At 41.9% G+C, this 27,165-nt stretch overlaps 1 long non-coding RNA gene across 1 annotated transcript in view; it reads left to right on the top strand.

Moving 5' to 3' along the window:
- Positions 1–7,673, top strand: part of LOC140723715 (uncharacterized) — a 58,534-nt gene extending 50,861 nt beyond the window's left edge. Inside the window, exon 6 of the long non-coding RNA XR_012097951.1 lies at positions 7,579–7,673. This is a non-coding gene — a long non-coding RNA (uncharacterized lncRNA). The remainder of the gene's footprint in view (positions 1–7,578) is intronic.
- Positions 7,674–27,165: the final 19,492 nt, after the last annotated feature.

Raw genomic sequence — 27,165 nt, 5'->3', positions numbered from 1 at the left:
TAACTCCACATGACTGCATGGGCAACAGTCATGGTAATATCAGTTCATTAAGGCCTTGAAATCTTTCTTACAGCCCAGGAATTGGCAGAACATAACGGCTGAGATTTAAATATTGGTATAGGTATATTAATGTTTTGTATTATATTCTTGCTTTTCTAAATAATGTCTTTAATAACAAATCCAAGAATTCCATATTTTTTCCAGTTTTCTTAACTTGTCCTGCCATTTTCAAACAGTCTGAAAATTGTACTCGCAAACCTGAGGAAATCTGCAGATGCTGGAAATTCAAGCAACACACACAAAATGCTGGTGGAACACAGCAGGCCAGGCAGCATCTATAGGAAGAAGTACAGTTGACTTTTTGGGCCAAGACCCTTCATCAGGACTAACTGAAAGAAAAGATAGTAACAGATTTGAAAGTAGGAGGGGGAGGGGGAAATCTGAAATGATAGGAGAAGACAGGAGGGGTAGGGGTGAAGCTAAGAACTGGAAAGATGTTTGTCAAAAGGGATGCAGAGCTGGAGGAGGGAAAGGATCATGGGACGGGAAGCTTAGGGAGAAAGAAAGGGGGAGGGAAGCACCAGAGGGAGATGGAGAACAGGCAAGGAGTGATTGTGAGAGGGGCAGAGAGAGGAAAAAAAGGAGGGGGAGGAAGGGGGGAATAAATAAATAAGGGATGGGGTAAGAAGGGGAAGAGGGGCATTAACGGAGTTAGAGAAATCAATGTTCATGCCATCAGGTTGGAGGCTACCCAGATGGAATATAAGGCGTTGTTCCTCCAACCTGAGTGTGGCTTCATCTTGACTGTAGAGGAGGCCATGGATAGACAAATCAGAATGGGAATGGGAATGGGACGTGGAATTAAAATGTGTGGCCACTGGGAGATCCTGCTTTCTCTGGCAGACAGAGCGTAGGTACCGAAAATTGTACCGTTTATATAAGTTAATATATTTTATTAACTCATTTCATGTTTCCTACCGAAATGCAAATTTGGACACTTCTTATGTTCAATTTTGTCTTCTAATTTACAAATCTATCTTGATGTCCCTGAAATCTTTTATTCTTGTCCTCTACTACATCTCTGAGCATTTGTTTTGTTTGCAAACTCATAGAGGCCTATATAATGTGGAATACAGGATGTAACATGACTGTCTTAGTTTCATATTCTACGCCTCCAATTATGAATCCAGAGTTTTTACCTTTTTAACAGCTTCCTTCACCTGTTCTGTCATATTCAGCTCCCAGAATGCTTGAAATCTATGTCTCCTTCTTCCTACACGCCACTTAAATTCTACCTCGCTTCACTGAACATTTTGCACATTGAATTCTTTGTGTTATGTTTTTGTACAGGCTATCTATATATGATAGAAGTTTCTTACCATCCTTTGCACTAGTTGCTACATTTTCCAAGATTCATATGATCATAAAGCTTTCAAATTATATACTTTATACTCTGATCCAAGCCATTAATACACAACACAAGAGAAGTGGTCCATTTTCCTAACCCACATGACTGATCTTTGATCACTCATTTAGGTTATCTATATTAAGTACTAGCTTCCTTACGTCCTGTTTACAACTTATCTTGCATCAATAGCAAATGTAGTGATCGCAGTACTTTGCGTATCCATATTTATAACATCCGCATTGATTTAAAACCTGTCACTCTTCCTTCAGCAAATCCCTTTGTCTTAAGATAATTTACTTCCTTATCCTCTATGCAAACCAGCCTGGTATATTTAAAGCAGAGTCCAAGTGGCCAGCAGATGCCCTGGGCACCCCACTTCAATATCCTCTTTCTAATTTGGTTACCTTGAAGCAGAAAAAGAAAGCTGCATCAAGTTTGCAGGTTAGGACTGTTTCTTTACTGAGGAGAATATAAAATAAATTGATAGCTCCTCTTAATTCTCAGGAAGCTGTAACATTAAAGTTTTACCATTCTGGTGCCAAACACTGATGAGATCAAGATTTATATTTTGACAGCAAACTGCTCCTTGAGGCCAGCATTTTCACAAATAGTTCCCAGGTAATTTTTCTCTCTCTTACATTATAAAAAAGATTGAAGTGCTACATCCCAATCCTTGCCAGACATCACTTGCTGCTTGTTGCCAAAAAGATCAATTTATTCTGTTTCCAGTTGGCTGGCCAATCTTCTATTGCAGCAAAATCAGGCACCACGGTAGCGTAGAGGTTAGCTCGATATGATTACAGCTCGGGGCGTTCCAGAATTCAGAATTCAAGTCTGGCACAATTCTGTAAGAAGTCTCTGTACATGGAATGTGTGAGCTTCCCCCAGGTTCTCCAGGATCCTCCCACAGTCCAAAGACGTACTGGCTAGGTTAATTGGTAATTGTAAATTGTCCCATAATTAGGTTAGGGTTAGTTCGGGTTGTGGGACAATGTGGCTCGAACCCGAGAGGCCTGCTCTGCCCTTACATCTATACCTCTCATAATCTTATCAGCTTCTGTCACTGCAGAGAATTAGCCCAAATTCACCCAAACTCTCCTATCGAACATGCCCTTTAATCCTGGCAACATTCTCATCTGCACCCTTTCCAAAACCTCTATATACTTCCTTGAATTTCACTAGGTGCTCCAAATGATAGTTTCCAACCAATTTCCAATAGCAGGTGTTGAGCTAACTGGCCTATAGTTTTTTGCTTTCTGTCTGCATTCCTTCTTGAATAAAGGTGTTAAATTCATTGTTTTGCAATCGTGTCATGAGGACATGGAAAGGTGCAGCATAGAACAGACCCTTTAGCCCACCAAATCTGTACCGACCGTCATACACTCAGTTATTCTAATGTGTAACAGGACTGCTATTACACTGAAGGACTAAAGATGCTGTTTTTAGAGCAGGGTGGGTTAAATGGAGTTATGTTAGCATTGTTAAAAATATTGAAAAAAATTATTGGAGTTAATAACCAGAAGCTATTTCAATAGTTGGAGTGCTGGAAACAAGATAATATACTGAAAAAAGAAACAGAGGCAAAAGAAATGATAATTTTTTTACCTAACAAGTTCTTATAATCTGAATTCCTGTGGGGTGTGAGATATTAATTTGCAAAAGAAAATTGGTAATTATAGAAAACAAAGGGGAAAACTTTGGAGGGCTATGAGGAAATAGCAGGGAAAAGGAGTTAATTGTGGAGCTCATGGAGATGAACCAAATGTTTTCATTCTCTGCTGGGTCATTCTTACATTTCATGAATAGATGGATTTTAGCTTCTCCTTGTCACAACTTAGGTATCTTTTAACATATTACTAAATGTGCAAATTTGTCAAATTTGATTGGCTTGTAACCTGATTCAAAAACTTGCTTGATGAAAATTCCTTTTGCACTGGAGGCAGGAGGATCATTCGCTGAATGGTTGTTTTCTTTCTGAACTGAGGCTGTGGTTGATTGTGCCCCTTATGAGAAGGGAAAATACAAGTATAATTATATGTAAAAAGACATCTTTCATAATTTACAGTAAAAAGTTAGAGCAATATTACACGATGCATCAAAATAACATGTCATCGATGTTCAGATTAATATCTCAGTAACACACTAAGTAATACCTCGCTAATGTTGACTAATATCTTGCTGAGCTAGACTAACAATTTTCTACCATAACAGCAAATAAGTTAAGGAACAAGATCCAGAGTAACTCAAATAGCTCAATAAGCCTACTCCAGCTTTGAAACCAGCTCAAATGCCATCCGTAAGTTCACCAATGGCACAAATGTTGGCAAAAGCTCTGATAACACTCAACATATTAAGAACAGCTTCTTCTCCTCTGCCATTAAATTTCTGAACATTCCACGAATCATTGAACATTACTTTTGTGCTATTTATTTTGTTGCTTATAGTTATTTTAATGTCTTGCACTATATTGCTGCCACAAAACAACAAATTGCATGACATATGTCAATGATAATAAACCTGATTCTGATTCTTATTCTGAGCATTTCATCTATATACATATATATGTTTTAGCAATATATTTTTTGGAAGTTCAATGTAGCATCTCACTGACCCAGTAATATTTTTGGATTTTTTTAATACGGTGCATTCCAGGTAATTGGACCGTTGGTTAATCCGGGCAGCCGGTTATTTGGGACAACTCTTAAAGAACAAAAAATTAATCAAGAAAATAGCTGGGATTCCCATCATTTATTTGGAACACTATGCTGCTTTCATGGGGCAGGACACCGTGCTTAGAGCATATAGATTTCAATAGTGTCAGTTGTGTGTGCTTGTGTTTAAAAAGCAGTGATTTTTGGTGAGAAATAAGTAGTAAGGCAATTCAGAACCACTTTACTCACTGTGGTTCAAGCATTTAGTCTTGGAGATGCCAGAAACAGCCGAGAGTGAAAATGAGGTGATTTCACAACTTTAACAAGTTAGGAACTATGAAGAATTTGAAGTTATCTCCTTGAATGTTACAATGAAAATGAAGAATTGGATAATTGGATGATGCAATCGTCGATCACATTGTCTGACGGCAGTCAATTATCTACACTAGGTGTCTACGCTGATTTTGTTCAATTACAGTCAATCAAAAGAACACCCCTGTGTCCACTGGGTGAATTCTTCCATTGGTTTTATAGCAGCACACACAAAATGCTGGAGGAAGCCAGCAGGCTAGGCAGCATCTATGGAAAAGAGTATTGTCGACTTTTCAGGCCAAAACCCTTTATCAGGACTGAAGGTTCTTATGGGCATGTGAATATTTGGGGGCTCAATAAATTCTAATAATCCTAATTCCCACGGTGTCTCTGTATCTCTGTCTGGTAGTTTTGGAAAACTAGTTCACATACCGCTTCTTGGAGGCAACCTGGGAATGTTCATGTTCTCCGTTTTTCTTGCTATTCTTCCTTTTGCTGTCATCACTGAAAAACAGCAAGGTTAATGTGATATCACTTGAAAGGGCCAAGAACATTCTTCATTTGTATTATGACAAGATGACTCACCTGATATCCCCTATAGTCTCTGATTAAAAGGTTTATATGCTTCAGTAATCTTCAGCTCAATGATGAGTTGATGGTGCAGTGCTGGTGCATGTCAGACAAGACATTACATTTACTGACTCTCTACTACTTCATAAGATCATACGACATAGGAACAGAATTAGGCAACTTATCCCACCGAGTCTGCTCCACTATTTCATCATGGCTGATTTATTATCCCTCTCAGCCCCATTCTCCTGACATCTCCCAAAACCTTTGACACCCTGAATCTATCAGCCTGTGCTTTAAATGTACTCAATGACTTGGCCTCCACAGCCATCCATTGGTAATGAGTTCAACATAGAACCATAGAACATTACAGCACAGAAAGAGGCCTTTTGACCCTTCTTGGCTGAGCCAAATCATTTTTCTGCCTAGTCCCACTGACCTGCACCTGGACCATATCCCTCCATACAACTTTCATCCATGTACCTGTCCAAGTTTTTCTTACATGTTGAAAGTGAGCCCACATTTACCACTTCATCTGGCAGTTTATTCCACACTCCCACCACTCTTTCACCAACATATTCACCTCCTTCTGGCTAAAGAAATTTCTTCTCATTTCTTTTCTATATGGATGTCCCTCTATTCTGAGGTAAGACCCTCTGGTCCTAGATTATAGGAAACATTCTCTCCACATCCACTCTATTTAGGCCTTTCAATATTGGATAGGCTTCAATGAGATCCCCCCTCATTCTTCTAAATTCCAGCGAGTACAGACCCAGAACCATCATAAGCTCCTCATACGTTAACCCTTTCATTCCTTGAATTATTCTCGCGAACCTCCTCAGAACCCTCTCCAACACTCAATCCAGAATTGCCTTTCCCCTAGTGGGCTCAACTACAAGCTGCTCAAGAAAGCCAACTCATAGCCATGCTACAAATTCTGTCTCTTGGTATCCAGCACTAACCTGATTTTCCCAAACTACCTGCGTATTGAAATCTCCGATGGCTATTATAACATTGCCCTTATTATATGCCTTTTATATTTCCTGTTGAAATTTATATCCCAAATACTGGCTACTTTTGGGAGCCTGTATATAACTCCCATCAGGGTCTTTACCCACGAAGACTCTACATCTTCCGATCCATGTCACCTCTTTCTAAAATTAGATTTCAATGTTTACAACACAGCCACCCCAGCACCTGTGGCTATCTCTCTGTCCTTCCAATGCAATATGTATCCTTCGATATTAAGCTTCATATTAACCACAACTATCTGATGCCCACAATGTCATATCTACCAGTTTCTTACTACGCTACAAGATCATCTACCTTATTCTGTATACAGTGTGCATTCAAATATAACACCTTCAGTCCTGTATTTATCATCCTTTTTGATTTGGCCCGTTACTTTTTAACTCATCACACTGACTGCAATTTTGCCCTATCATCTGCCTGTCCTTCCTCACAGTCTCACTATACACTTGTATACCAACTGCCCCTTCCTCAGCCCTATCACTCTCATTCCCATCCCTCCTGCCAACTTAGATTAAAACCTCCCCAGCACCTCTCGAAAATCTACTTGCAAGGATATTGTTCCCCTTCTGGTTCAGGTGTAGCCCGTCCTTTTTGTACAAGTTATACCTGCCCCAGAAGAGATCCCAGTGATCCAGAAATCTGAAACCCTGGCCCCTGCACCACTTCCTCAGCCACTCATTTATCTAATCTATTATCATATTCCTGCCCTGACTAGCGTGTGGTACCAGGAGTAATCTAGAGATCCAGCTCTTCAGCATCTTCCCCAATTCCCTACATTCACTGTGCAGGACCTCCTCTCCCCCTTCTACCTATGGTTTTGACTCCACTGTGCACCGTGACCTCCGCCTCGCACCCTCCCCCTTGACAATCTTCTACAACTGCTCTGCGACATCCTGGACCTTAACACCTGGGTTGGAACACACCATCCTGGCTTTTTTATCACGGCCATAGAATCTCCTGTCTACTGAGTCTCCTACCACTATCTCTCTGCCTGACGTTACCCTTCCCTGCTGAGCCTCAGAGCCAGCCACAGTGCCACTGGCCTGGCTGCTGCTGCTGTGCTCGGATAGGTCATCCCCCTCAGCCATATCCAAAGGGTTCTTCTTGTTGTTGAGGGGAATGGCACAGGGAAACCTTGCACTGACTACTTACAACCCTTACCCCTCCTGGTGGTCACCCATCTACTGTCTGAAGTCTGCATTCTGTGAGTGACCACCTCAGTAAAAGTTTCATCAATGAGGTTTTCAGCCCCTCGCATGGTCCTGAGTACATCCAGCTCCAGCTGCAGTCCCTTGACCTCATCAGTCAGGAGCTGTACTTCCTGCAGATGTAGTCATCAGGGAAACTGATAGGTACCCTGAAATCCCACCCCTCACTAGAGGGGCATTCTACTGCCTGAACTACCATCCAGCCTACATTGGATACACCTCTAACTTCTCAAACTTAAGTTCGAGCCTGCACCCGTTCTCGCCTAAGCTTTCGAGCCAAAGCCTGACTACGCTATCACTGTCCACTCCTACAATAGCCACTCCAACAATGGTCATTCTATTTTAACCCTACTTCTATATTAGCCCTTGCTAACCCAAGCAATCTCTTGCTCCACAGAAAAGTCCTGACAAGCCTCGCTTGCTTTTTAAAACTGGCGTGTGAAGTCCACAAGGAACTGTCTCCAACTCACTCCATGATCTTCAGCTCCACAGACTCAAGTGAGTTAAAAAAAATGGCATTCTTCAAACACCAGCATAATAATATTTGCAACCATCACGTCCATGCTGGGAATTTAGACTATACACTCATTAGCAGTTTTTGAGCACTTGGTGTAGTACAACAGTAACCTTCAGGCCCGTTATTGGGGATCAGGTGTCTTGGCACATCCAGAGGTGGGGCTGAGTAATGGGGGAAGTGAGGATGGAGGGAATGAAATTAAGCAATTTATAAATGCAGCATAAAGTGCTGGAGAACTCAAAAGCCAGGTAGCATCTACGAGGGGTGATTGATATGTTTGTGGCCTAAGGTAGAAGGAGTCAATTTTAGGAAACCTAGCACATCTATTTTTCAACATAGTCCCCTCCCACATTTATACAATTAGTCCAGCGGTCGTGGAGCATATGGATCTTGGACCTCCAGAAAGTGTCCACAGCAGGGGTGATTGATAAGTTTGTGGCCTAAGGTAGAAGGAGATGAGTTACTAACTTCAAACCTTCTGCATAATCTCTCAAAGAGTAGCCCTGCATGTCCATACAGCAATATCTGTATAACTCATCTCCTTCTACCTTAGGCCATGAATTTATCAATCACCCATCTGTGGACACTTTCTGTCCAAGATTCGAATGCTCCACGACCGCTGGACTAGGTGTGTAAATGTAGGAGGGGACTATGTTGAAAAATAAATGTGCTTGAATTTCCAGCAGCAGCAGATTTTCTCTTGTTTATAAATGCAGCTTTGTTGTCATAGAATATGCATATAACCCCCACTCACCAAGTGACTGGTCTTCATGTGAAACCTTAGGAGATAGCATGACCAATATCGCAGTTGTATGGCTAGACCTTAGGGAATGAGTTCAATACTTGGATTATGAAGTTTGTACTTCAGTGGACTGAGTAGAGCTGATGTGACTCAGAGAAAGACACAGTTCGTTTCTCCCCTAACATTGCACGTTCTCTTACCTGCTGTCATCTTACTGCTGGCACACTTTCCATGTGTAATGGGTGCACTGTCTGCGAGCTCCTCAGGAGATTTTCGTTTCAACAACGGTTTTGCTGCTACTTGATCGGGAGACACTTTGAGAGTCTTCTTTCCCCGTCTCAATTTGCTCAGCTCTAGATCTGTAAATTCAATGCAGAGTTTATTTTTTATTTTTGTCCTCCCGAGTTTCCCTTAGAATTGGAATTGGTTTATTATGGTCACATGTACAAGATTATCTTGCAGACTGTCTGTACAGAGCAATTCATTACACAGTGCGTTAGGGTGGTGCGAAACAGAATAAAGTGCAACAGCTCTAGAGAGCGTGCAGTGTCAGAATCAGAATCAGGTTTATTATCACCGGCATGTGACGTGACATTTGTTAACTTAGCAACAGCAGTTCAATACAATACATAATCTAGCAGGAAGAAAAAATAATAAATAAAATAAAACATAATAATACATAAACAAGTAAATCAATTATGTAACCAAGTAAGTCAACAATAATGTGCAAGATCATAATCAGGTGGATTATGAGGTTAAGTGACCATCTTATTGTACTAAGGAATCATTCAATAGTTTTATATACAGCTGTACTGTGTGCTTTTAGGCTGTTGTATTTTCTGTCCAATGGAAGTGGGGAGAAGAGAGAATGTATGGAGACGGTGGGTCCTTTCATCAAGCTGGCTGCTTTACTAAGGCAGCAAGAAGTATAGGCAGGGTCTATGGAGGGGTGGCTGGTTCGATGATGTCCTGGGCTGTGCACACAACTCTGTAGTCATGAGAAGAGCAATTTCCGTTCTAAGCCACAATATATCCCAACAGGCCTCTTTCTATCGTGCATTGATAAAAATTGGGAAAGGTCAGCAGGGACATGCCACATTCAATTTGCCAACTTACCTTGGATTCCAGGAACTCTAACCTTATGAATCTATTTTCCACATGGCACCTTATCAGAAGCCATGTATGCTACATCAATATATTTATCTACTCTTCAGAAAACTCAATTTGAGTCCTTCCATTAGTCAGGGTTGACCATGGATGTTGCATCCCAGCAGTCTACATGATACGCAGGACAGGGCAATATGATACGGAGAGCAAGCTGTTGCCCACGCAGGAGGCTCACCTTCTCATGAAGCTGATCAATCCAAAGGAACAGCAGAGACCAATACAGTTTGGTACCAGCAGTGTCACAGGACGTGCCAGTCAGCATTGGACTCAAGCTTCGGATTTTTTTCAAGGTTTACTCCCAAAGCCTTCCTCATGAGTGGGTATAATTGCAAGACAGCAGAGGTTTGAGATCAGAGATTTCCTACCCTTAGATGAGCTGCCACACATGCCTGATGAGTCCCACCTGCCTGAAGCAATTGGTTTTAAGGCACCAGTAACCTGCCTTTGCTTCTTCACCTGTCAGTAGTGACTTAGTAGCTAATCTGCATGTGAAGGCCAGGAGCAGGACATGTTTGAGACACATATAATTGGGAGCATTTAGTAGGTAGTGGGACCTTATCCCCTCTACCATTCCCAGCTTTAACAACCTTGAGGAAAATGCAATTAAATTAATCAATGAGGATCTCTCACTAACAAGTCTCTGCTTGAGGGAGAAACAAGAAAGGGATCCACGGTAGAGAAAAAGGAGAGTGGTATAGAGTTCCTCAGATCAGAATGATGAGGCAAGGTTGTGAACAACCCTATAGATGCACGTTGGAGATTATACTGATTGGTCACATCATGCCCTGGTGTGGAAATACCAACGGCCTTGAACAGAAAGCCTACAAAAAGTAGTAGCTACAGTTCAGTCCATCACAGGTAAAGCCTTCCCTACCACTGAGCACATTTACAAGGAGCACCGTCACAGGAAAGCAGCAGGGATCCCCACCACCCAGGTCATGTTCTCTCCTCACTGCTGCCATCAGGAAGGAGGTACAGGAGCCGTAGGTCTCACACCTGAGAAATTGTCCAGGAACAATTATTATCCTTCAAGCATCAGGCTCCTGAACCAGTGTAGATATCTTCACTTGCCTCAACTCTGAACTGATTCCACAACCTATGCACTCCCTTCCTAGGACTCTAGAACTCATGTTCTCAATATAATTTATCTATCTATCCAGTCATTCATTCATTCATTCATTTATTTATTAATTTACTTTTATTTATTTATTTACTTTTGGTATTTGCACAATGTGTTGTCCTTTGCACAATGGGTGTTTCCTGTCTTTGTGTGCAGTTTTTCATTGGTGCTATTGTGTTTCTTTGTATTTACTGTGACTATCCACAAGAGAATAAATCCCAGGATAGTTTATGGTGACATATATGTACTTTGATAATAAATTCACTTTGAACATGACAGATAAACATGGAATTTGAGAGTTCCAAGTGGGTTGATCATTTGACCAGTATGAACAATATATTTGATATCCTGATGGGCATAGAATAGGAAAAGGGGAAGGCAGTATTATTATTGGTGGTGAAGTCAGCGACTATAAAACATCACTGATTCTATTGCGACTAAGGGTCACAACACATATAAGCATTTATTCATTTCCATGGGAGGCTTTGCAAATTCTCAGGAGAAGGCTGGGAATGGTGTGGTATAAGGACATGGAGTAAAGATTGCCAGTTGAATGATACAGTAAATAGTAAGCGTAGTGGTGGACAGTACTCCCTTACTTGCATAGTGTTAACCACCAAGTAATGAGTTTCTAGCTCTACCCACCGCACACCCTCCCCATTACATACTTGTTTTCTATGAGCTAAGCACATGATGGAGAAGAGTTTCTGCACCTACCTTTTGAAAAGCTCTGATAGACTGACTGGAGTTTTGGATACCGCTCCAAATTATAATCTTTGAACAGATTCCTCCAGAACTCACTGATGGAGCCATTGCTTTTCTCCAGAAACCAGGTGAGGACAGCATACACGGCCTTGTTGCTGCCCTTCTGCTCCTTCAGTTGTAATGTCTCCTGCGCAAGAAGAATTAACTGAGTGAAACCATTCAGGGAACCTTAGAAATAAGAATCTGGGCTGATAGGCATAGGGATAAAACTGTTCCTCTTGGTAATCATACATAAATTCTTCTGAAACATGAAAGATTTTCTTCCACTTACATGAAAAATTCTGCAAATGCTGGAAATTCAAACAGTATGTACAAAATACTGGAAGAACTCATCAGGCCAGGCAGCATCTATGGAAAAGAGTAAACAGTCAACATTTTGGGCCAAGACTCTATTCAGATGAGTCCTGATAAAGAGCCTAATCCCGAAACATTGACTGTTTACAAGATGCTGCCTGGCCTGCTGATTCCTCCAGCGTTTTGTGTGTGTTGATTTTTCCCTTACTGCTCTTCCACTTATGGCCTAATTTATGCTGTTCAGTTATTTCTCTTTGTTGCACTTTTTCTCTCAAAATTCAATTCACACTCTACCTCTCCTACATTCTTCACATCTTCACTATCCTTTTCTCCTATATCTTCTATTATTTCTATTTTTATTGTGCTCTGTCATGTCCCCTTTCTATCATTCTTGTATTTCTCTCTCTCTCTCTCTCTCACACACACACACACACACACACACACACACTCACACACACTCTCACACACACACACACTCTCACACACACACACACACACACACACACACACACACACACACACACACACACACACACACACACACACACACACACACACACACACACACACACACACACACACACACACACCCCCTTCTCTTTGGTCCTATACATTTTCTTTGGCATTATTTATGCCTGTTACAAGTTTACAAGTTCTTATTTTTTTTAAATCATTCCTTTTTGTTTCTATTCACCTTTGTCACTGTTATTCTCTTGCCCCCAGAAGTTTTCTCTGTCGTACATATGTTCTCTTTCACAACTTCTGTCTCTCATATCCCATTTGGAGATCTAAGCAATGAAGTTAATTTATGGTAAGGTGGTAAAAGAGTTGTTGTTGACTAATAAGTAGCTTTCTCAAATAGGCATGCATCTTCCTCCAGAGCCACACTCAAGAACATGGATGAACCAGGTCTGTTACACTGGATGGGAAATGGTCCATGTTTGTTCTGTGCTGAGGTGGATGCAAAGCAGCAAAATAGAAGGGCTGCTTTGCTCGGTTAGACTTCTTCGTGTGCTCGCCATGAAGGATTCTTTGTATCTGCAAAATAAATGAGGGCTCACTCCCATGTTTATATTTTCTGACAACTACCCAGCCGCCATTTGCAGATGCTGTGGAGCTCACAGAGGATTTCTTTGTAGTCAGGGCTGCTTGAAGGTAATATTCTGGGAAGTGGATGATAGAACTGAGTCAAAACTGTGACAGATGCAGCAATTGAAATATGGAAGGTGAGCACTGTTGATGATTAACCGGTAGGGTAAATGTAGGATGTTACTAAATTTGATTTCTCTACCTACCATTCTGCAAAGGTTGAATGACATGTATCTGCTCTAATATGGCTTTGCTTATTAATACCAAAAGTTGCACAAATAAGTTCTGTTGTCATGGAGCAGCTTCACCGAATGGAGGATATGAACCATTTTGATACCTTGAATATTTGCTCTGTGATGATGTCGTGGTCCACCAAACCATGTAGAAATGGGAAGAGGTCATCAATAGCCATTGAAATCTCTGTCCTGTTCACCTTCAGTATCTGCCTGAGATCCAGCTCAGGAGCTTTATCACAGACTGACATTCTGTGGATAAAGGGAGGGAAGGCAAGTAGTCTGATATGGTTGTTCCAAAAGCTACTGAAAGAATCAGAAGAAACTGTTTCCAAAACACTAGCAATGCCTGAATTAGAACTACAGACTTTATCCTGAGTACGTGAAACTGAAATGAAGCATAGGCAAGAATCTGACCCAAGACTACAAACTATAATAAAAACAAAAATCTGAAGTTTGCATCAAAGATCATTCATAAACACAAACTGGAAATTCACCCAAACTAGGACTATGTTATAGTGATCGCAGTGGCGGGTGTACAAGAGAGAATTACATTGTAACTACTCAGACTTGAGAATATTAGTTTTTGACTACACTCTGGTTATTTTCTTTGAAAGGAAGAGGGTAAGGAGAAGTTGAATAATTTATTTACTTTAGTAGCAAAGTCAACAATCAGAGTATTGATTTAAGGTATGTGGTAGAGGAATTAGAAAAGATTGTTTTCACTGTCGTGAGAGTCCAGGACTTGCTCCCTGAAGCAGTTGTGAAGGCAGAACGCATTGTCATGTTCAAAATCTGCCTGGATGAGTTGTAGAAATGGTGCAACTACAGGGATATGTGCCAAGACTTAAAGAGGTGCAGATAGCCTAGATATTTATTTTGACTGTTGTGGGTAAGTAGGCCAAATTGCCTTATTTTTGTGCTGTAAAATTCTAAATAAAATGAACTAGTCTTGAACAAGATTATATTCCTGATAAGACTGTGAAGCACAGAATCCTAGAACAAATAGGGGCCATGGGCACCCTTTGTTCTTCAGTTAATTTCTGCACTTCAGCTTTTCCACTATTACCTTACAAATTAGTCAACATGCAGTATGTTCAGTCATCTTTTTGAAAATTCCAGTATAATCTGATATATATTCCACAGGTAAAAAGAAAGATTTTCCACTCTAGCTTTTTGCCATTATGTTTATATCTACAGTATGACAGCTGAAGAAATTTGCTGAGCTATCACAGAAGCAGGAACCATGCTATTTCAAACTGTTTTCCATTTGTTGCTCTTAAGAAAGGAGTTCCATCCACTTGAATCCCCTGGGAAACAGATGATGTTTTATCTAATAAGCCTAGTTGAATTGGGAGTCTGATCCATTGGTGATTTGTACGGAGGGAGTCTTATCCATCAGAAACCATTATAGATGAATCTTGATTCAAGCCAGTTCTAGAGGATTTTGCCTTTTGGTACGTTAGAGAGGAGTTATCACCATTTATACTAATTTGAATCCCTGACACTCAACTCCATGTCAAACATTTTGAAATATTTTCTTCACAGAAGTTGTTTGGGAAGCAGTTGTGAATGTATTTCTATTAGTGTCTCCAGTCTAAGGGCTTTTCGATAAAAAGTTTGCTGTGTAATAACTGAGCTCAATAGTTTCTGTCTTTAAAAATGCCCTTGCATGAAGCTTGTTTCTACTACACCAACAGAGAAAGCCTGCAAGTAATGCATAGCTTACCTAACTCCACTGGCTATAATAATGGATTACAGTGATACACCGTCATTCCAGTGGATTAATGTACATTAGACTGACAAAGTGTATTGCTATATGGTTGATATTTCAAAATAAATCATCTTTATTCAAATTGATCATTGTACAATAAGCTACTGTATTAAAAAGAGAGTAACAATATATTAAATTCAAGTACTATTATCAGAATTGTGAACATACCTTTATTACAATGGAGTACTCCCTGAGAAGTTTGTAGAATGAATACAGAAGGATAATAAATCTCTTTATGAAACCATCTACAAAAAAGCACAGTTGGAATTTTATGACCAGGCGTGGAACAGATCTAGCTGGGTTCTCAGGCAGATGTCCTTATAAAAGTCTCTTATGACAGATATCAAATACGTATTCCCTAGTACCCAGCATCCCTCTCCACCATCCCCCAAGGTTGGTCTGGGTTGGGCTGGACTGAGCTGTCAAAGTGTGTATTAAACTGTGAATGCAATTAACCTGATACGGTAATATTTGGCTTCCCCTGAAATGCACCCGTAATTACCATTAAATAATGTCCTTTATATAAAGCTCAATCTCTCTGGATTTTGCCCCAAGGTGAGGAGAAAGTTACCCACTCATCCTGAGCATCATTTGTTAACTGTCTTTAAAGTGACCAAGTAAGTGATTTTTGTTTTGATGTTGCATGGGTGCCCAAGACTAAAGAAGTAATTTTTAAACAATTAAGGGATGTGGGGATTATTAGCAAGGTCTTCATTTCTTGCCCATTCTTAATTACTCTAAATGACAATGGTGAGCCGCACTTCAGAACGCTGACTGTTTGTGTGGCAGAAGATTCCCCCCCCCCCCCCATCCTGAGTAGTCGGGCTTCCCAGTATTTTGACCCAGACATGATGACGGCTCTGGGGTGTACTGTATTTCCTAAACACGATGGAGTGTTCGGCATCTCATATTCTTAATTCCCTGCATCAATCTATAGAAGCTAAAGCTTGGTGTATGTCACTGTTTAGACTGGTGTTCTGTTCTCATAATCTGCTTTGTTTTATCTGTAGATAGCTTTCGTTGATGAGAAACAACTTGTAAAAGCAGAAGTAAAATAACTCCCCATGGAAATACACCTAACTTGCCATATTGCTTTTGTTTCCTCATATCCTTCACCTTTCTTTATAGTGCATCTCCCATAGGGCTTTTGTTACAACAGCTCTAACTACAGCTTTTCATGTATATTGTGTCACCTTTTAATTCGTAAGGTGCAAAAAGAGTTTTGGGTATTCTCAGTATACATCTCCTAAAGGCACATTATCAATTTTGTAAAACCTTAGTTAAAAATAATGAGGAGCAGATGTATTCGTAGTCATGTTTGGTAGGGATTTGACTCAGACACCCATTAAAGTTTTTGTTTTAACACTTTTATGGTCAAAGGTTATTCTTGCCAATAATGTGCTATCGCCTATATGATTCACTGAAAATATTTGAAATTTCAACTGAGAGGTGAGTGGCAAGGGCTGGAGGTTCATAGCTGTCAGCAATTCCTGTACAATATTTTCCACATTGAGTGGCTGATCTACAATGCCAGTTTGCTGCTGGGGTAGCAAGTTGTTAAATTCTACACAATTTACTTTGGAAGAGTAAGGGTTACTTAGTGTGTAACCATATCATTTTCAGACTGCAGAGTAACAGGTACTCAAATGTAATTTGCCACTTAAAATAAACCTGAAAATCCGTCCAGGAAATTTTTGAAAACTTTGTGCATTCTGAATCCCACAGGGTTTTTTTTTTCACCATGACTAAGATCTTTGAATACTCAGGGTACTGCACATTAATTATTTGAGTGGGGAACTTCCAGCTGTTAGCTGCACCCAGTATCACCCTGGATCTATTATTCCAGTTTGATAAGAGGCAGGGTGGGGATCTCAAAATAGTTTCCACATCGTCAATGTCAGCAGGCAGAATGGAAGACAGTCTAATATTTCTGATGCAATATTCTGTGTGCTGTAATAAATCCCATGATTACTGATCTACGAGGGTCAATCCAATATCAGTTAGGGAGACAGACAGGAGGTTCTGAAGCTGTTGCCTCCCTTGTGCCAGGGTCAAGAGTGTCTCTGAGTGGTTGCAGAACATTCTGAAGGGAGAGATGAGTGGTGAGACGTTGTTGTATATATTGGTGCCAACGATCAAGGTATTAATTTGGAGTTAAGCAAAAGGGTAAAAAGCAGGATGTCAAGGGTTGTAATCTCTGTTTTACTGCCAGTGCAACACAACGCACTGAGAAGGATAAGAAGACGAGGATAGCACAAATGACTGTTGAAGAACTGATACAAATCGAAGTGATTATAGGGATCTCCTCTGAAGCAGGAATGATTGTAAAGAAGGGATGAGTTGGACTTGGGGGAGACAAATATTCTGGTGGAGAGATTTGCTAGAGTTACTTAAACCAGTGGGAGGAACAGGTGAGGGGTGATAGCCAGAGCAAGGACGTAACAGATAAGAAAGATTAAGCAAATATAGAAGCAAGAAAGCAGAGGAGGCAGGATTGATGGAGCAGGATGGGGAGCTAGGAAGGTCTGTTAGGCTAAAACATTCATTTTAATAAAAGAGGTCTCTCAGTTAAAGTTGGTATATTCAGGACATGGATGAGTAGGTGGAATTGTGATATTGTAGCTATTATAGAAACATGATTGAGAGATCAGAAGGATTGTCATAGTTGCAGGATATCGATGCTTACAGGTATGATAGGGATGGAGGTAAGAGAAGAGGGAAGTTGAATTATTGATTAGGGTGAACATCAGGGAAGTACTTATAAAGGATATTCCTGGGGGAGCATCTAGAAAGGCTATACGGGTAGAAATTAAAAATAAGAAGTGTGTGATCACTTCGATGGGGTTATACTACAGGCTTCCAAGAGTAGCCTTTACTATAGGAGCAAATATGAATGGAGATCACAGACAAGTGTAGGAATAATAGGGTTGTAACAGAAGGTGTTTTTAACTTCCCTAATATTTTCTGGTCTGCCATAGTGCTAACAAGTGAGGTAGGGCAGAATTTTTAAAGCGTGTCCAGGAAAGTTTTTTTTTCAGAAATATGTACCCCACTAGAGAAGGGACTGCATTCAACATCCTCTTTAGTAATGAGTCTGGTCAAGCTGCTGATATATTAGTGGCAGAACACTTTGAAGCCATTGATGAGAACTCTGTAAAGTGGTTATGAAAAATGTAGCACTGGTCTACAACTGAACATTCTCAACAAGGGAAAGCTAACTTTCGTAATAGACAGGAACTTGCAGAGTTACATTGGGAGAGGCTATTGGCAGGTGAAGGGACACTTGGCAATTGGGAGGGTTTTAAAAATGAAATAAGCGAAGTCAGGGCTAACAAGTTTCTTATAGAGAGAAGTACAAGACTGGCAGGATTAGGAAATCTTGCTTGATAAGAGATATTGAAACTCTGCTCAGGAAAAAGAAGAAGGCATGTATCAGCTATGGAGCATTGAGATCAACCAAATCCTTTCAGGACTATAAGAAATGAAAGAGTACAACTGAGGATTTAAGGAAGGCAAAAAGAGGACATAGGTCTTTGGCAGATAAGGTAAAGGAGAATCCTAAAAGATTCTACAAGTACAGAATATTAAGAGCAAAGAGGTGACAAATGTTCCATTTAGGATCAGTGTTGTCATCTATGTGTGGAGCCAGGGGAGACGGGTGAGGTCTGAAGTGGCTCTTGTTACCATGGAGGAGGTTGTGGAAGTTCATGAGCACAGTGATGTTCTGAAACATATCAACAGTATAAAAGAGATGTTGGCAGTTTTGAAGCATGTAAAGATTAATAAATAGCTGGGGCTTGACCAAGAGTATCCCTGAATGCTGGAGGAATAAGGTAAGAAATTGCCAGGGCCCTGGCAGAAATTTTTGTCCCATTGTTAGTCAGGGGCAGATACTGGAAGACTAAGGGTGGCTGATGCCCCGTCTTTAGTTAAGTGGGGCTACAAGGAGAAGCCAGGGAATAACATGTTGGTGAGTCCAAGATCAGTGCTGAGAAATCTACTGGAGAGGATTTTGATAGATGGATGAATCAGCATTTGGAAAGGCAGGGTCTGATTACAAATAGTCAACACAGCTTCAGGCATGGGACATTGTTCCTCCCAAATTTGACTGAGCTTTTTGAAGTTATCGAGAACATAAGGTGGCAGTAGATGTTGTGCATATGGACTTTGGTAATCCCTTTGACAAAGTCTTGTGCTTTTCCAGCTGGTGTGGAAGGTTAGATTACATAGGATCCAAGTTGAATTTACCATTTCGATATAACATTTGCTTGGTGATAGGAGGCAGAGGATGGCAGTGAAGGGTTTCATTTCAGATTGGAGCTCTGTAGGTAGGGTATCACAGGAATCAATGCTATGACCCCTTTTTTTGTCATTTATAGTAATTTGGATGAGAATGTAGGTGGCATGATTAGTAAATTTGCAGTTGACACCAAAATTGTTGGTTTTGTAGACAGTGAAGATGGTGGTTGAGGTTTACAACTGGGTCTAGCTCAGCCTTGAATGTGGGCCAAAGAATGGCAGAAGGAATCTAACTCAGAAAAGTGCAAAGTGTGGAACTGAGGAAGACATGCACAGTGATTGGTAGAGCCCCGGAGCGGTGCTGAAGAACAGGAAACTTTGTCAGGAAATGTGGAGGATGCTTGACGCAAAAGCAGAACAATGGAGATGATTCAGCGAGGAATGATAGCATAATAACAAACTGCAAAACTAACAAGCCACAAGGAGCCACATGGGTAATCTTGAAAGGACCAATGAACCGGGGCGAGAGCTTGCAGGAGTCGGTGTGCAGGGGCAGATCCTGTGTGAATAGCCAGATACTATACTTGCAGGCTAAAAGGTCACTGAAGTCTAGCAGAAGCTGGTTGAGGCTGCCTGGTTCGATGAGTGACCAAAGACCGTGGATAAGAGCTGGGTTTAAATAGGCTGCAGGTGATGAGTTGGAAACGAGTGGCAAGTGACTTCTGTTAGCTGGTGGAGACTGGGATGTGCCTGACAGGACCAAACCACCCCCCGCCCCCCACCTACAGCTGGCACCCAACGGCTCAGGACAATCTGATTGGGTTTGGTGGACATCTTTGGTGAATGATGGATCCAAGATGAATCAGGACGACACCAAATTCCTTTCCTCCAGGCTGAACATTACTCAGTCAACCAGGTAATGTACAACTCAACCATGATGATGTGAACTCATCAACTAGTGAACTGTGTACACTAGATCATCTTCCACTATCCAGGGATCTGGAGGTGCAGGCTCAGGTGGGCTAAGTGGTCCATGAACAATGGGCTTGAGGCAGGACACATGGAAGATAGGTGTGATCCTGAGGGATGGTGACAGCTGGGGACAGTAAGGGAGTAGGTTGATGCAATGGGTAATCTTGAAAGGGCAATGAACTGGGGGCAGTTTGCAGGGGCAGATCTCAGGTGGACAGCCAGACACAGTCCTCAGACCAGAGTTATTTGACTGGGCACCACCAGCAGTTGGGTTGGCAGCAGTAGGCATGGTAGGCAGCTAGGATGACCTTCCATGCCCTCTTTCAAGCATTCTGGCAGCAGGGAACCAGGAACCTGGTGGACAGGGCCTCCACTGGTGGCTCCTCAATGGGGAACAATGGGGGTTGAAAGCTAAAGGGTGACGTACCCGTGGCAGAGGAGGTGTGTAGACTTTGGGACAGCTCAGCCCAGAGCTGGTATGTCTTCCATGTGGAAGGGTTAAAGGCAACGGCTGGATGATTGGCTTTTTCTGACTGCGGATGAGAGCCAGAGGAAAAACTCAGTGATGTGCGATGGAGCGACCAGAAGGCTTGCCGGAAGTGGGAGATGAACTATGTGCTCTAGTCTGACACAAAGTCCTGAGGGAAACTGTGGAGGCAAGCTACATTTTGGAGAACCGGGTCCGCGGTCTCAGTGGCTGATGAAAGTATAAGGAGGGCAATGAAGTGGGTCAGCTTGGAGAACCAGTCCACCACTGTCACTATCTCCATAGCCCCATCTGAAGGTGGCAAACAGGTGATGGACTGGAGAAACAAAGCTGACAAGTATATTTAAAAGGTGGGGGGTGAGGGGAGAGAGAAACACCAGACGATAGGTGAAACCTGAAGGAGCAGGGGTGAAGCTGGTGGGCTGGTAGGTGAGGACAAGAGGAACCCTATCTCTGGTAGGGTGGAGGGAAGATGGGGTAAGAGAAAATGTGCGTGAGATGGAAGAGATGCAGTTGAGGGCAGTGTTGATGGTCGAAGAAGGGAAGCCCCTTTCTTTGAAAAAGAAGGACATCTCCTTTATTCTAGAATGAAAAGCTTTATCCTGAGAGCAGATGCGGCGGAGATGAAGGGATTGAGAGAAGGGGATGGCATTTTTAGGATTTCTTTTGTCCACGCCAACCACCCCACCACCCTTCGCATCCAGCACATAATTCTCCAAAATTTCTGCCTCCTCCAACGGGATCCCACCACCAAGCACATCTTTCCCTCTTCCTCACTTTCTGCTTTCCACAAGGATCACTCCCTATGCAACTCTCTTGTCCATTCATCCCTCCCCACTGATCTCCCTCCTGGCACTTACCCTTGCAAGCAGAACAAGTGCTACACCTGCCCCTACACCACCTCCCTCGCTACCTTTCAGGGCCCTAAACAATCCTTCCAGGTGAGGGGATATTTACTGTTGGGGTCATTTACTGTGTCCGATGCTCGTGGTGTGGCCTCCTGTATGTGAGTGAGACCCGATGTAGATTGGGAGTCTGCTTCGTTGAGTATCTATGCTCCAACAACCAGAACTAGCTAGGTATTCCAGTTGCCACCCATTTTAATTCCACTTCCCATTCTCCCATTCTGATATATCCACCCATGGCCTCCTCCACTGTCATGATGAGTCCACACTTAGGTTGGAAGAACAGCATCTTATATTCTGTTTGGGTAGCCTCCAACCTGATGGCATGAACATCAATTTCTGAAACTTCTGGTAATACCTCTAACTGCCCCCCCCTTCACCATTTTCCATGATCTTTTCCCTCCCTCACCTTATCTCCTTGCCTGCCCATCGCTTCCCTCTGGTGCTCTCCCCCCCCCCCCTTTTTCTTTCTTCCATGGCCTTCTGTCTCTTTCACCAATCAACTTCCCAGCTCTTTACTTCATCCCTCTCCCTCCAGGTTTCACCTATTACCTGGTGTTTTTTTCTCTCCCCTCCCACCACCTTTTAAATCTGCTCCTCAGTTTTTTTTTTCTCCAGTCCTGCTGAAATGTCGACTGTACTTTTCCCCATAGATGCTGCCTGGCCTGCTGAGCTCCTCCAGCATTGTGTGTGTGTGTTGCTTGGATTTCCAGCATCTGCAGATTTTCTCTTGTCTGTGATGAAATCAGTGCTGATTTGGGACCAGGGGTGTTGAGGGACCAGTAGGGGCTGCAGTTTGGGAGAATTGGACCGGGTGCACTGAGGGCAGGCAGCGATGAACTGATAAACATCTGCAACACAATGGGCATTGCAGAAAATCCAGAGTCCATTGTGCACCGGAACGGCCGAGTTATGAGCCCACTGGAATGCACAGTGGCCGGCATGGTACATGCTGTCGACAAGTGTGACAGCTGGAGCAGGCTCGTGCTGTAGGGCCTGGCCAATCTGGTTCTCAAGATACCAGATAATCAGAGCAAGGATACGTGAGGATGGAATGATGGCTGAAGGTTGATCTCTGTTTCAGCAGGGTCCAACTGTTGTGGCAGGGTGTGTGCCTTGGTTTTCTTGGAGCGAGGTCGATAGGAGATGGTGAAGTTGAATTGCTTGAAGAAGAGGGCCCAGTGAGCTTGACATGGGTTGAGTTGGTGGGTCTGGTGAGGAACTGGCATTTCTCTAACTTGCAGTATAGCTGGTTTTTGAGGAGACACTGAAGGGCCGAATAGACATGACAGATGTGGTCTAGTTTGTCCGTGGAGAAGATGAGGATGCAGACAAATACATACCCGTGTAGCATGTCTCAAAGGATCTCATTAATGAAGGCTTGGAAAGTCCAAAAGGCATCACCAAGTATTCAAAGTGGCCAATGAGTGTTATGAACACTGTCTCCCACTTATTCCCTTGGCAGATGTGGATCAGGTTGTATGCACTCCATAGATCTAGTTTGGTGAAGATCTGGCCGCTGTGGAGTGTTCTGAGAGTGGAAAGCAGATGATCAATGGTTTCCTGATGAGTCTCGTGTTGGTATCGACTTCCTCTAGGCAAGCAAACTTTACTGTTTCACCCACCCTGTCAGGAGATGTAGAGAGCTGTGGATGAGAGCTGGGTTTAAATAGGCTGCAGGTGATGAGTTGGAAACAAGTGGCAGGTAATTCCAGTTAGCTGGGTGGAGACTGGGAGGTGCCTCCCTGTGCAGGTCCGACAGATCTGGGAGTACAAGTACATAGTTCCCTGAAAGTGATGATGCAGGCAGCATTTGGCACACTTGCTTTCATTGGTGAGGACATTTATCAGAGTTGGGATGTCATATTACAACTATAGAAGGCGTTGGTGAAGCCATACTTGGAGAATTGTGCATATTTCTGGTTGTTACACTTAAATTACACTGATTAAATTAGAGATGGTGCAGAGAAGGTTCACAAGAATCTTGTAGGGACATAGGAAGCGTTGGGCTGACCTTTTAGAGGTTTTTTAAAAATCATGAGGTTTAAGGTGAGAGGGGAAATATTTTAAAAGGGAGATTTTAAACAGAGAATAAACAGGATATCTGTACAATAGAATTCCCATAATGATGTATCCTTGGTACTTTGGTGTTGTCAAATGCCAGATTTTCTGAACTTTTAAAGTTTATCTCTCTGAATATCCCAATATACAGTTAATTCCCTTTTATTTTTGATGATAGACAGTAACATTATACATTTTCTAGTGTACCCTGTGACTTTAAAGGGAACACTGGAACCGTTGCTCAGTGATTTAAAGGAAGTGACAGAAAAGGGCCTCAGATGCTGAACTACTGAATTCTAAACAATGGCTTATGGGAGTTTTATGCTTTATGGAACTGTAAAAGCATAAGGAAGATATGAATAAAACTGTAAGTCTGATCTGTAAAAGTGTATAGAGTAAACAAGGCAGAATAAACAAAGCACACACAGAGTTTGAACAGAACTGAAGAGGTGATAGTGATAGTTGCAGTGTTCAAAAGGGAATGGGACCTTAAAAGTTAAATGCTGGATAATTCAGAGGAGAGGAATTCTTCATATAAATATAATTGCAAAGAAAGCATGACAGCACCACTATTTTCTCAGGAGTCTGTGGAGATTTGGCATGTTGTCAAAAACCTGAGCAGACTTCTACAGATGTGTGGTGGAAAGTGTGCTGACTGGCTGCATTATGGCCTGGTATGGGAACACCAATGCCTTTCAGTGGAAAATTCTACAAAAGGTAGTGAATTCAGCCTAGTACATCACGGGTAAAACCCTCCCAACCATTGAGCACATCTATATGAAACATTGCCATAGAAAAGCAGCATCCATCATCAAAGATCCTCACCACCCAGGCCATGCTCCTTTTTCACTGCTGCCATCAGGTAGAAGGTACAAGAGCCTCAGGACTTGCACCACCAGGTTCAAGAACAGTTACTACCCCTCAACCATCAGGCACTTGAACAAAAGGAGATAACTACACTCACTCTATTTCGGGTAATCCCACAACCAATGATCTCACTTTAAGAACTCCTTATCTTGTTATTTCATGCTTGTTATTTGTTTATATTTGTATTTGCATAGCTCGTTGTCCATTGATCCTGTTTACAGTTACCGTTCTATAGATTTGCTAAGTATGCCCGCAAAAAGAGAATCTCAGCATTGTATGTGGTGACATGTATGTACTCTAATAATAAGTTTTACTTTGAACTTTGAGGAGATGGAAATGGAACTAGTTCAGCTGCTCTTATACAGAGCCAATTGATTAAGCCAAATGGCCCCCATTCCTCCTGTATGTGTAACTGTGAATGTTAGAAAATGAACAGAGCTGTACTGTGAATCTTTAAAAGTGCCAACACAAGAGAGCAGAGGATTGATAGTTACTACCATATAAGGAATCAGTAGGTGTTCCATGATCAAATTTCCACTGTGAAATAATAACCATTGCTTCTCCCAGAGAAAAAAAATCAGTACATGAGTCACCTGTGCCAGATATCTTCCCTGGTGTACTTTCAATCCCATAGGACACTAGACAAAGGGAATGTTGTGTTTTGTAACTACAAAACATTGGATTAATTCAAATGAAAATATGGGAGCCCAGGAATGCAGGTGTGACTTCATCTTTACCTTAAGCAAAATAGTTGATGTGATAGTGTGATGATGTATGCAATTAATGTACTTTTACAAATAACCTGTAATTAATTTGTTAAGTGAACAAGAATGCTTAATCAGCCAATATATATACAAGATAACTCAAATTATGTTGAAAGATTAAATACATATCAAAAATATTTTATTAGAATAATTTGCCCCCAAATTTTTGTGATTAATCATTGAGGAAAGGCCCTTCATTTGAATGCCTACACCAAACATCAACCACCTATTTTACACGAATCCTGCTTTAATCCTTTTTTTGATATTTCCTCACTTACTCGTCAATTTCCCCAGATCCTGCCACAGCAGGGGCAATTTAAAGCAGCTGATGAATCAGCCATCGTAAATGTATTTGGGATGTGGAGCACCCAGAGAAACTGTGTGGTCACAGAGAAAACATGCAGGCACCCAGTGTCATCGCAGAAACCAAGCACCTGGCTCTGTGAACAGTGACTCCCTCCCGCTGTGCCACCATGCAGAAGGGACTAGTGTGGCTGTGTATGTGCTGCTGGAGAAGGTACAAAGGAGATATTATAGGGAATATTTAAAGTTTTCTCCCTTTATCCATGATGCACCATCAATAACTCTGAGACGTGGGTTAAGGTAGGCTTTTACTGGCTGGAAGAAAGCACAAGCAGCAAGTGACCATCACACAACATCCTGGAGACTGAGGAAGGGTCTGTGGCTCCAATCGCCTTTATACCGGGGTCTGTGGGAGGAGCCACAGGAGCAGTCAGCAGGGGGGCATGTCCAGACAGGTGTATGTAGTTCACCACAATCCAATCCAGCAGCACTTATACAGCCACATGGGTTCCTTTCTGCTTGTGGATACATAAGATTCCTCAAGAGCAATTCTTGCTTTAACTCTGAGTCATTTCCTGCAATACTCTACTGATCACAGAAAGTGGGTGGACAGGGGACATATTTGGGTGGGGCTAATTGCTGTAATATGAAAAAGGAGTGTATTTAAAGCATATTTATTATTGAAGTATGTATGCAATACACAGACCTGAGATTTGACTTTGTCATGGGCAGCCATGAAACAAAGAACTGTGGAACTAACCTGTTCAAGGAAAAAAACATCAAACCCACCCTTTTGTGCAGAAATAAATAAATCACACAAACGGCAATGAAAAAAGAGCAAAAAACACAGAATGTAAAACATAGAAACAAAAGGCATATTTCAGTTCAGCTCAGCATATGTTATCTGCAGATAACCCCTACTTAAAATCACCCTAAATGGCAGTGAGGAAAAAGGAGTGACTAAAAAAGTAAAAACATCATAACGTGAACTAGAGTCCAATCCTCAAACCGTGTCGATTAAACCGTGCTCCAGCAGTGTTCTCCAACAGCATGGAGGGCGCCATCTTCTCCACCATTGATCAATGACTTCATTGGCCCAATCACATAATCACCATGAATACAATCACAGAATAGATACTGAGCATTCTGCCAAATTGATCCATTTCTTGATTGTCCCAGCCTTTCCACTATCCATAGGTACATCGAGAGTATGCCGGAATATCATCGACTTCTCTGGGTGAACACACAGCCACATGGGGTGACAATGTGCACACCTTGTAGAGCTGCTCCAACACAGCTCCAGTGATTTGGAATTCCTGTGTTGCTCGTCTCTTTATATATTTTCCCTGCGGTTTCCAATTTCTTCCCACATCTCAGACTTGTATAGGTGGGCGGGGACTCTACATTGCCCCTAGAATACGAGGTTACTTGATGGGAATGTGGGGAGAAATAACATGGGAATTAATGAGTATCAAGGTAAATGGGTGTTTGATATTTGTCCAGACTCAGTGGGTTAAAAGGCCTGTGTTCATTTTGTTACTCTCTATGGCCCTAACATACGTAAAGCACAATTGCATCAAGGAAACCCCAACCCAACTAGCTACTCTCCCTCAACATGGAAGCATTCACCCACAGTTGTGAGCCCTACGGGACTCTACGGCTTGCTGTAGAACATGTATTTCCTA

The sequence above is a fragment of the Hemitrygon akajei genome, chromosome 3, assembly GCF_048418815.1.
Source record: "Hemitrygon akajei chromosome 3, sHemAka1.3, whole genome shotgun sequence".
Taxonomy (NCBI): domain Eukaryota; kingdom Metazoa; phylum Chordata; class Chondrichthyes; order Myliobatiformes; family Dasyatidae; genus Hemitrygon; species Hemitrygon akajei.
Note: the sequence above shows the minus strand (reverse complement) of the source record. Positions and strands in the feature narration are given on the sequence as shown.